The following is a 12300-nucleotide window of genomic DNA, read 5'->3' on the forward strand; positions in this document are numbered from 1 at the left end:
GATTTCGATTTGAGCGCTACTCCACTTGCCAAGGTGGAGTACAGAAATCGGAGTAAAGATCCCTTTAAATAGAAAAAACTGGTTTGGTCGTGTGGACGGAACCAGTTTTATTTTGAGGTAACTCGGCTAATTCTGAAATAACCGGGTACTGTAGACCAGGCCTAATATAGGGAGCATGGAATTCGCTTAGTGTGTGATATCAACCCCCCTTGAATGGCTGGTCCTGACAATAATAAAGTTTCCTACTTTGCCACCTTTGAAGAATGTCTCCAATTTGTAGAATTGTTGTAGAAGTTGTAGAAGCCTATATTTATAGTTCTGAAGATTGTGAGTTCAGTACCTGGTGAGGATGATGGCTGGTTATAAAGGGTTAAAATTTAGCAGTATATTTAAAGTTGCCATATCCCCTGCAGGATATTACAGCGTGCCACACTTACTGTTGACACAGATCCTCTCTCACACAGATACAGAAAGTAGTTGCAAAGAAGAGAGAGAATTAGCCAGGTTAGATTACAGCAGCAACCAGGGCCAGCTCTAGGATTTTTGCCGCCCCAAACAAAATAATTTTTGGCCACCCCTGCTTTTTTTTCATGCCCTCCCCCGGCTCTGCCCCTTCCCAAACCCTTCCCCAAATCCCCGGCCCTGCCTCCTCCCCCGGGAGTTTCACATTCCAACCCCCATTGCTTCCTGCGGCTCCCCGCCCCCCCGCAGCTCCCTGCCCTAGCTCACCTCCGCTCCACCTACTCCCCTGAACATGCCGCCGTTCCGTTTCTCCCCCCTCCCTCTCAGGCGAGGGAGAGGCAGCGCATTCAGGGGAAGAGGTGGAGCGGGGGGGAGCGCAGGAAGGAACGGGGTGGGGTAGAGGAACCGCTCTCTGCCCTAGCTCGCCTCCGCTCCACCACTGCCGCCTCCCCCGAGTGCGCTGCTGAATGGCTTCTCCTCCCTCCCTCCCAGGCTGGCCACGCCAAACAGCTGTTTGGCGTGCGGCAAGCCTGGGAGGGAGGGGGGAGAAGGGGAGCGGCGGCGGCGCGCTCAGGGGAGCAGGCGGAGGCAGAGCGGAGGCGAGCTGGGGTGGCGGGGGGGGGCACATTTCGAGGGGCGGCATGGCCGGCGCCGGAATGCTGTCCCTAGAACTGTGCCTCCCCAAGCACCTTGCTTGTTTTGCTGGTGCCTAGAGCCGGCCCTGGCAGCAACAGTGCTCCATTTACATTAGAAGTTATTTGTTGTTAGTTAAGTGAACGACTTATTCTAAAGCCTGTCTTCAGCATCATCGAAATATAACTTGGTACCAGGAATGTGAGGCACAGATTGCTGGTGAATCTGGGAAAAGGGCAACCAGACTGCAACTGTCTGATGAAAGGGATACTGACCACAGCAAGGTGACAGGGTGAATGAAAAATGGCTGCCGCAAAACCCCTGGAACCACAACACACAAATTCTCCACCTGCCTTAAAAATCACAGGAAATGCTGAAGAGACTGGAGAAAGACTAAGACAGCAATCCGAAGTGTATAGGAGAGCTAGTAAGATGAAAAACAACAAAATAAATGACTTTTTTTTTTACGGTGGCTGGGTGTCGAAATACTGCATTCCAGAGTGGGAATGATGATGAGGAAGGGAAGAAAGCTTTAAAGAAGTCATGAGAAGGTCTGAGGATCAATGTGTCCCTAAAGAAATTACCTACGAAAGATATTTTCTGGATAAGGACCTGGGAAAAATGGAGAAATAATTGAGGGTTTTTTTATAGACTTAAAATTAAAAAGCTAGTCTTGTTAATTTGGAGTATTCAGGCTCCATCATTCAAGACTAAATAAGTTGGAGCTGCAAAAATAAAGAGGTCTAGGAAAGTCTACTCAGGGACAAGGGCCTGAAAAAAAGGAATATACCTATGCCAAGAAACAGAACAATCAGAAATGCACATTAAGGCCCCAGTGAGATGCAGAGAGCACATAACTGTAAGCACCAGAGTTAAGCAAGTAAGGAAAAAGCACACTGAAAATCAAAACAGAAAAGGAACAAGGAATAATGTCAGCAATATGGCAGCTGGCGTGCATGTAGAAAATGTCCACCATTTAGTCATAGTAAGCACAGCTACTTTGCAACAATGTGCAGACCTTAAAGATAGAACGTGAGGATTCCTCAAATGAAAGGGATGAACCAGTTATAAACACAAAGAAGAAAGAAGCTGCAAACTTTTCCAATATGGCTAATGCACAAATAGACTTTGTGTGATGTAGGACTAGAGTGACACAGGAGCACAAGTGAATGTAATAGGGCAAAACAGGAGGTTTGGTTCAAAGTATAAAACTTGAAGAGTTAACAGTGGGGGACAATTCCAGCCATGGCTAAGTCTGAACTGTCCCTGAACTATAAAGGCAAACCAGTACAAGAGGAGGAGTTGTGGTGCACACAGGAAAGCAACCAGTCTTGGGCTTATACATGATGATGAAATTCAATAAGGACAAATGCAAAGTACTCCACTTAGGAAGGAACAATCAGTGGCACACATACAAAATGGGAGATGACTGCCTAGGAAGGAGTACTGTGGAAAGGGATCTGGGGGTCATTGTGGACCACAAGCTAAATATGAGTCAACAGTGTAACACTGTTGCAAAAAAAGTGAACATCATTCTGGGATGTATTAGCAGGAGTGTTGTAAGCAAGACACAAGAAGTAATTCTTCCACTCTACTCTATGCTGATTAGGCCTCAACTGGAGTATTGTGTCCCGTTCTCGGCGCCATATTTCAGGAAAGATGTGGACACATTGGAGAAAGTCCAGAGAAGAGCAACAAAAATGATGAAAGGTCTAGAAAACGTGACCTCTGAGGGAAGATTGAAAAAAAATGGGTTTGTTTAGCGTGGAGAAGAGAAGACTGAGAGGGGACATGATAACAGTTTTCAAGTACGTCAAAGGTTGTTAGAAGGAGGAGGGGGAAAAACTGTTTTTCGTAACCTCTGAAGATAGGACAAGAAGAAATGGGCTTAAATTGCCGCAAAGGCGGTTTAGGTTGGATATTAGGAAAAACTTCCTAACCGTCAGAGTGGTTAAGCACTGGAATAAATTGCCTAGGGAGGTTGTGGATTCTGCATCACTGGGGATTTTTAAGAGCAGGTTGGACAAACACCTGTCAGGGATGGTCTAGATAATACTTAGTCCTGCCATGAGTGCAGGGGACTAGACTTGATGACCTCTCGAGGCCCCTTCCAGTTCTATGGTTCTATGTTTCTATGAGGTGCTTGGCCATTAAGAGTCAGAATAATAAGTGGTGACAAGCCAGTAACCGACACAAGTGGACTAACTGTATCTTTCTGAAGACTTGTTTACAGGAAAGAGGTGTCCCCTTGTGAAATACAAGATACAGTTACAAGAGGACACAGCGCCCATTCTATGTGCCACCTGAAATGTTCCACAAGCCTTAAATAAATAGACCAAAGGAAGAGGTTCAAAACGTGAAAACAGTTGGCATTGTCCATAGACTTTAAGAGCCAAAAGGCAGGGTTCATGCCTTAGAACTGTAGGGGAAAAAAGGAATGAAATCATATCTTGCATTGACCCCCAGGAGTGTCACAAAAACATTGAAAGGGAACATTTCCACTTGGCTGTAAGTAATGAAATGTTTGCTAAAAAGGCAGAGGTCATATTCTTCAGGAAATTAGGTGCAATGACAGGCACTTGGCATGTGCCTTTGGTCAGCGAAAACTCCCAGATGTGCACTTTCCATACACCACATGGCTCCTTAAGATTCCCTTTCAGCTTACATGTCAGCCCTAAAAATATTTCATGGCACAATGTCCCAGGTGCAAGTAGGTCTCACAGGATTTGAAAGTACACACTGATGACATAATACACAGGCACAGCACTGCTATTGAACATCACAAACTATGGAGAGCATTGGCACATGCAAGAGGACATAACCTTATACCGATCAGAGTCAAATGTCAATTCCAAACAACTTAAATAGGCAGAGAGGAGAGAAAGTGACCACAAAGGGAATAATGTCTGATGTGTCTAAGATTACAGCAATACTGAACATGCAGAGACCCAAAAAGGTGAACAAAGGAATCTAGAGATTGCAAGGCATGTTGAAATAGGTCAGTAAGTTCACGCCCAACTATGCAGCTCAAACAACTCACCTAAGAAAGTCCCTTGGCCCAGATATGTAACAGGCACGGAAGCCTGAGCGTGAGCGCTCATACAAGGATTTGAAGCCTGTATTGACATCAGTGCCAGTGCAGCAATTCTTTAATGCATTGAAAGAGATCAAGTTTTCCACAGATGGAACAAAAGGAAGGTTGGGAGCCATATTGCTATAAAGGTAAGTATTGAATGGCTGCCTGTAATGTATGCTGTGAGGGTGACAACAATGATAGAGAATGTATTTTTGCTAATTGAGAAAGAGATGCTAGGCCATGCATGTGGCTGCAGAAAGTTTCTTGATATTCTCTTAAAGTCATAGCTACAAAGCTGAAACTGACCATAAATCACTGATTGCAATAAACAAGAAAGGACACAGAGTAGCACCACTGGGGATACAGTGATTGCTTTCGAAAGTACAGTAGCATGAAATAATTCTGGAGTTCCAGCTAGGCTGTCACCCAGTAATTGCAGATGCCCTGTCAAAATTGTATGTTTGGCTTGATGAGACACAATCAGATGATTTGGAACAAGCAGAAGAAGCACATGTGAACTTGATAAAGCATCATGCGCTTTATCACCAGCAATATGGGCTGAGCTGAGAAGAGAAACAGCCAAAGAAGCCCCCCTTATCCCCAGTGGTGCTGGAACAATTTTTACAGTGGTGGTGCTGAATGCCGGTGGTCCCCACCCCAAACTTTTTACCTCATCCACCCTACTCCTGTCTGTGCCCCCCCATCCCCCCAAAGCTGGGGCCAGGAGTGGGACTGTGGCTCTCGGGGGGAATGTGGACACGGGTAAGGGGGCCAAGGCTGGGACCCAGCGTGCAGGGCCGGGAGCAGAGCCCCCAGTGCGGGGCCAGCAGTAGCCAGGACCCCGCCTGCGGACTCCAGGTGCGGGGCCACGAACACAGCTCTGGGCATGGGGCCAGTGACAGCCAGGAGCTAAGCCCCCAGGTGTGGGGCCAGGAACAGAGTCCTGGGCACAGGGCTGGCGGAAGCCAGGATCCTATGTGCAGAGCCCCAGGGTGCGGGTCTGGTGGCAGCTGGGACCCCGTGTTTGGGGCTGGGAGCAGAGCCCTGGACGTGGGCCCAGCGGCAGCCAGGACCCTGTGTGCTGCACTGGAAACAGAGCCCCAGGTGCAGATCCTGCAGCCGGGAATCAGGACCCCGGGTGTGGGTCCAGGAGCGGAGCCCTGTGCAGCACTGGGACCGTGGGAGCAGGGTGGTGGGCAGGACCCCCCACAAAAACTGGGGGTGCAGTAGCACCCCCCACAACCCTAGTTCCTGTACCTATGCTCTTTCTCCCCGCCCACCCATCAGAGGGGAATCTTTGAATGTCAGAGAGCTGACACAGTCAGGATCAAGTGCAGGTAGACCACAGGGTGCTCTACCAGCTCCTTGGCTGGCTCACCAGCGCCTCTGAGGCCACTGCAGCTGGTTTAACTTGGAGCAGTCCTTAGTGGTGTAGCAAGGGCCTGGCCCAAGAATACTCAGACGGACTTGGGGGTCGTTTAGGGAGACTGGTGTTGGTATATAGTGTGTGTGGGGAGGGGGGGTTGTAACTTTTATTGTTTCTTTATAGATGCAGTGAAGGCTAAAGCTGTGCGTAGTCTGGTGGGCCTGTCAACCAGCTTGGGGAGGAAATAGGCAGCCACACCCAACTCTGTTTTAGCCTGCAGTGCAGGCTCTGTTATTCCTCTGCCGCACAGTCACAAGAAATGCGGGAAAGTAACCATCTTGACCTAGACTGCACGGTCCTCCACCCCACAGTAGCTCAAAGGTCACAGCCCTCCTTTAGCCTCAGGGGAACTACAGGCCCTACCTGCCCTGTTGCAGCCTTCTCTCCTGCTTCTCAGAAAGGTGTTTCTCTGTCCTGCTCCTCCCTCTCTTACAGAGCTGGGTCCTTACTTACATCTTCCAGCTGGGAATCAGAGCCAGCCATTAGCTGCTGCTTAGCTGGATCAGTTGGTTCTCAACACATACCTGCTGGGCTTCTCCTTATGCCAGAGCTTGCTGCTCCCTGGCTCCTCAGGCCCTTGAAGGGACAGACCACCCTGCTACGATGTGCCACTATTTTCTCCCTTTAATGTTTTTATAGGTTGCTTTCAAATTTTGGCCTCTATACAAACTCACCTACTCTTCGCTATTCACATGATAAGATCTATCTTTAAGGTCTTAACTATACTTGGAAGCAGACAGTGTTTTTCCCAGGAATTGAAATTGGGGGGGGTGTTCGAATTTAAGGGGGTGGGGGGTGTCAGGGCCAATGAGGGGTGAGACTGTGAGGGTGAAGGTGGGCTGTATGGCACCATAGGAAAAACTGAAAAATGTTTCATGACCATTTTATTAGATTTAACTCATGTTTTAAAATCATCACACAAATTAAAGTTGGCTACTCAAGCCTTCTATGAAGCACTACATCTACATCCTTCTTGGTTTCTTGTTATAATTTTGCACAACTCTGTTAATGAACTTCTTGAATACAATGCATTCATCTTTGGTGGCTTCTCATGTGTCTGGTACTTCCATTCCTTCAATTGATATGCTCATTAGTTCATTCACTTCATCAGGCAGCAGGCGACTTCTTTCAAAACACAAAATTCTATTCAGTGATGAAAAAGAACGCTCAGCTGTAGCTGTTGTGACTGGGAGTAGCAAGAGATGAATTCCTACTTCTTTCAGCCCAGGAAACATAGCATAAAGATAGGGTCGAGCTACTAGTGATGATAAAAAAGAAGTTGAAGTCAAATCTTCATTCATTCGTCGTATGATATTCCACTCTGTGTTCAAATTCTCTATTCTGTCCTGAGCACGTGGCAGCCCCATTGCTGGTAGTGCCTCACTCCACTCAGCTGTCGGTGTTTTATAGGACAGGGATCTGTAAAAGCTACATAGCAGTTGAGTAGAATCTAGAAGTCGCTGTTGTCGATTTTTAAGAATCAAGTCTGTGTACTTTTTCAGTTGTCTTAACAAACACTTCTTGTCCTCTTCACTGACTAATGAAGGCAATATAAATGCCTTCATTAGTCAAATTCTGGACTGAAGTCTTTGCTTCTTCCAGTACTTTTTCAACGGACAGCTCTCTGATTGATCCAAATGTAGCTTCTATTGCTGGACAAAGATCTACTACTGTTGTAGCAGATGCCCAGATGGCATTGTTTAATGACCCAAGTGGTTTCCACAGTAGACTTACAAGAGAGAGAATGGCAATAGTCTTCTCTGAATGTAGTAGCAAAAGTAATCCACCAGCCTCACTACTTAGATCTATCCCATCTTGGTAGAGACTTTCCAAAGCCAGTAATAATAGCTGGAGTAATTTTAAGACAACAGCCAAGTATCACTCATGAGAAAGCCAGAGGCTTTTCCCAGGTTGGACTAATTTGAACTTCAGTCCCAGTGTATCTTCTATATTTTCCAAGATATTCCGTCTTTTTGGACTCTTGCTGAAAAAAGAAGATAATGAAGACATTAAATTTATAGCTTTTTAAATGTCTTTTGAAGAGTCTGCTGCTCGTACTAGCTGGAGTAGATGGCCTCTGCAGTGTGTGTAGGAGATTAGGGTTACACTTTTCTCTGAGCAAAGCTTGTGCTGCACCATGTCTTCCAGAGAAGTTTGCAGCTCCATCAAATGCACAAGCAGCCATCTGTTTGGGGTCCCACTGACAAGCATTTAACTCTTCTAAGATGTGGGTTGTCACAGATGCAGCCGATGTGTCATCTATAACTTGAACATCTAGAAATGCATCTACTGGCCTACCACTGACATCAAGATAATGTACACAATGACTTAATACTTGATGCCCATTTGCATCGGTGCATTCATCAGCCATGTATGCAAATTTTTTGAATGTGGTGAGAGAGTTCTTCACTTTTTCAACTGTTGAGACTTTCACTGTTGCACCACATGCGTCTAACCAGTCAGTTGAGTTTCTTGCAGAAAGATAGTGAGCATTTGCTGGTCTTGTTCGGAACCAGTGTTCAACTTCAGGATGAACAAGTGACAATGCACTTAACATTGGCCTCCAGTTTGTAGTGTGCGGTATCTCTTGCTTAAATAGAAAGTATGATGCCACGGCCATGTTTGTTCCCATGAACTGTGTTGTGTCTCCAGCATTCTTAACAGCCTCATTAACACTCACCAGTGTTTTCCTTGGTCAGTGGAGACTCAGAGTTCAGAGGTGCTTTCATATGAGTTCACCTCCCAGGTGCAGGGCAAGAAGGCACCTTGCTCATTCTTCCAGCTGTTCACTGTTCGCTCTGGCCACTGTTGTTCATTGTGCCACTGTTCACTCCATCGCTCTGTTGCCAATGGCCCTGCGCCATCACCTTCTGCTGCCAGCTGCCACTATGACCTCTGCGAGTTGGTCTCTTGACGTTCTACCCAGCTCTCAGTGATTTCAGCTGAGCTCTCAGTGCGGGAACCTCGCTGCTAGAGCAGACTGGGCCGTCTCTTCCACAGAAACACTGTCCCACAGCAGGTCTAAGCCCTTAGACCTGATTATCAGTGATTTCACTGTAGTGGTCACTTAACGCAACAAAAGACTATCTATGGAGCCTAATCAGCTCTGTCTTTAAACAGTGGAAAGGGGCAGGTCAGATAGTACTTGTGACTCAGGCAGACCATCAAGCAAAACACCTGTCCCCACCCTCTCTCTTGATGCCCTCAATCAGCACAGGCTAAGTACAGTTCTACTGCCCTTTACTCCTACAATAAGAATAACAATATTTCTTTACACCCCCCCCCCCACACGCATTCAAGTGATTTGAACCCCAGCCAAAATCTATCACTTGAGCAACACAGCTCTGTTTGCTGGATACCTAGGTAGATTAGGTGTGAATGTAAATACAATCTGGTCCTGAAGCCTTTCCCCCCAGCCCCTAGCTCATCACTAGCTGTCAAGGACAGCTCATTTAGACACTGCTTACAAATCATAATTTGAAATTATTAGGTTGGCCAACATCATCTAAATGAATGCACTGACGTCATAAAAAACAACAGCTGTACAAGGAAGCTAGTCTATTTTCATACTTTTCAAATCTATTATACTTTTTCAGATACACGTATTTTATCATACACTTTATATGCTTTTAAAGTGTGTATTAATGTTTCAATTTCAATTCAAATTTCCAAACAATCACTAAATTGGCAACACTGCATGTAACTAGTTCACAAAACTCGGGGGGAAGCGGGGGGAGTAGGGAAATCCCTGGAAGCAGAGACAACGCGTAACTGTTGATAGTCGGGGGGAGGGGGTCACAATTTAAGGATTCTGGTGATATGCTGCGGGGTTCAGGGCAAAGCACATAAACCCTGGCAGAAATCTGGTAAGGCACGTGACACCATGTCACACACACATACACCCCTCCATGTGTTGCTTTTGCTTGGGAAGTAGAGCCATCTCAATGATCTGTTTGGCTGCCCTGATGCTGACCCACACACTGGCCTTGTCTACGAGGCTGACACACCATGATGCTCCACCGATTATTGAACTGGTGCTATTTCCAAGTTAGACAAGGCCAAAACTGGAGTGTGGGAAATACATGGTTAATTGCCTGCAGCCCATCCCCTGCACAAGGTTATGCAAGAAAATTGTGGGTGGTTATTCTTGCAGTTAATCTCTACCAAAAAAAATAAATAAATAAAGAAGAATGAAATTTTTGGAAGCATTTTTTCTTTCCTACTCATGTTTCTCAAACTCAGCGTAGTTAGTTATTCTCTGTACATACTCACTGTCAGAATAATAATAATAAAAAATCCTGATGAGATACTGTATAGGGAAACTAATTAGTAAGTGTTATGGTGCTCCTTATGCATGTTTACCACACTGCAGAGGGAATGCACAGCTCTACATGCTGATGGCAGATGAGTAATGAACGGAGGCTCGACCTCCTTAAAACAGATAATGACCCAACAAATTTAGACTCTGTAATGAAAAAAATAAAGCAAAAGGCATGGTTCTTTCTCACTCTCTCTGTAGGCATGCTCTCACACGGGCCCATACCTAAACACTTGTATAAACACACATTTAAAAAGGTAACTGGTCCTGTCCTAAAAATCAGCAGAGCAGTAATTCCTCTAAAAGCATTCTGAGGGCAACTTTCTCTGCTTTTGAATGCCACAGTCAGGATTCAATGGCAGTTCAGAGTCTGGTTTTGATCGCAAGTGTTTTGTGTGAGCTGTATCTTCTAGAATCAATGTGATTGCACTTCATTGCACAGCTGATCAAAACAACTGCTGCATTTATGCACGTATAGCACAACTGTGATCCCAATTCAGCTCCCTGCATTACTAAAATAGCCAATGACAAGAGACCAGAGTTGGGGTGCGTTAGCCGACACAGTGTTCTTAGGTTTTCTAGTCTAACCAAATCCTCTTGAATAAGACCTTTAAAAATGAAGTCCTTGCTTATCTGTGTGAATATTAAAGATACCGTGGCATTTTCAGTAATAGTAGGAGCTTACCTGACAAAGGACATTCCGGAGCTCACTATTCCCTGTCCTTCACTGTTGTTTACCCATGCAGTTGCTGTTATCCTGTCCTACAGGGGACTGCGTTTCAGTAACGCTGAAGGGATATAGCTGGCAATGCACACTGAGATCCTTGGATGAAAGGTGTTGTAAGTGTGCAAAACTACAGAGTGTGTATACTTTTAGCAAAGAACCTTGGGATCCTTTGAGATGAAAGCTGCTATGCAAAATGTTAATGTGTTATTATCATTACTTTATTATTGGTATTATCACCATAGTCATGCAGGTGTCAAAATACGCAGACAGCGTCACAAAGACATTACCCTTTCTGCTGCTGCATAATGGAGCTTAGAACCCTGAGCACCGCATTGCTCTAACCCTGTTTTTTTCCCCCTCAGTCACGAAACCATTAAGCCACTAAGTAAAGGTTATGATGCTGGATTGTAACTTAACCTATGCTAACCCACCCTACTATTCATGGTATTTACTCCTCTAGCTACCCTACTGGGTGAGATTCGGTGGTGCAGCTGGTTTGAATACATTTCACCATTTTTTTTAATCATCTTCTTCATTTTTCCTTGGCTTTACCTCAGCACATTATTCAAGCCATAAACATTTTCTTTTTGCTTACTGTGCCGTATTTAAAACCGAGTTAAAATGGTAATCAGTCACTATAAATTTCAGGAGTTTTCCTGGTCCTGCTTGCAGGCTAGAGTGCTCTGTAGAGAAGCATGCAATCTGAGTCTTTCAGTAGTCATTCTGCAAAGAGCCAGCCTAGAGTAAGTTGGGGTGAGTTGTACCTCTCTGCTCTAGGGAGCAGCCTGCTTTCTCTCTCTCTCTTTTCTGGTTCTTCTGTGTTAAGGTTCTGGATTTTAAGAAATAAAGTACTGTTACATTGCGATCTTCCAGAAAGAGAATTTTATATTTGTTAATTGAAATTCTCTCTTTGTATGCCATAAACATAACACTTGCCCAATTATCTTCTATCTTAAGCATTCTCTGCACTTGTCTTATGCTTTTGTATTTTATTCTGAATGACAACGACCCCAATACCACAACTATACCCATGAGGGCAGATTCTTGTGCACTGCTCATGCTGAACCCCAGCAACTTCAGTAAGACTCTGCAGGGTGTGCATGGATCTAACTGAAGAGTCAAGGCCTGCATATGTAGCCAAAAATTACTTGCAAAGCTCATCTGGCTGGATGCCAGGTCAGAGATTTCCACTAACCCGGTAGATGGGGTTCCAAATCCAAATCTGTCTCCTTTTTTTCTGTTAATTTCAGTTTGCATATCACAAGACTTCTTAACTCTGCAAACAGGGATTTCTGCATGGTGTAGTCAAATTCACTTGTCTCCTCCCTTTCTGCTTCTGAGATTGGGTAAGTAGGGCAGGGTGAATTTGGGGTGGGGTGATAATCAAATATTCATTCCTATTTTGTAACAAATTAGCTTTGGCTGTGCCCACACCCCTGGTTCCAGGGTATATTTGCTATCCAGATATATTCTAGCAAACAAATGTTATAGCCCAAATGGCTGTGGAAACGGCAAATTCTAAGTGAATACTGGAGAATATTTGTGTAAAGTGAATTGTGAATTCATAAACTTGATTGTTCACAAAGAGAAACTGACTACAGGGTTATACTCATTCACTTGAAGAAGAGAATCAGTGTCATGTGATCTACACATTGAAT

The 12300-nt window shown here is 45.1% G+C and overlaps 1 long non-coding RNA gene across 2 annotated transcripts in view; it reads right to left on the reverse strand.

Annotated features, from left to right (window-relative positions):
* LOC141996669 (uncharacterized) overlaps nt 1–12300 on the reverse strand; it is a 31701-nt gene that overhangs the window by 1716 nt on the left and 17685 nt on the right. The gene's annotated exons all lie outside the window — the stretch shown is intronic.

Source organism: Natator depressus, chromosome 1, assembly GCF_965152275.1.
Source record: "Natator depressus isolate rNatDep1 chromosome 1, rNatDep2.hap1, whole genome shotgun sequence".
Taxonomy (NCBI): Eukaryota; Metazoa; Chordata; order Testudines; family Cheloniidae; genus Natator; species Natator depressus.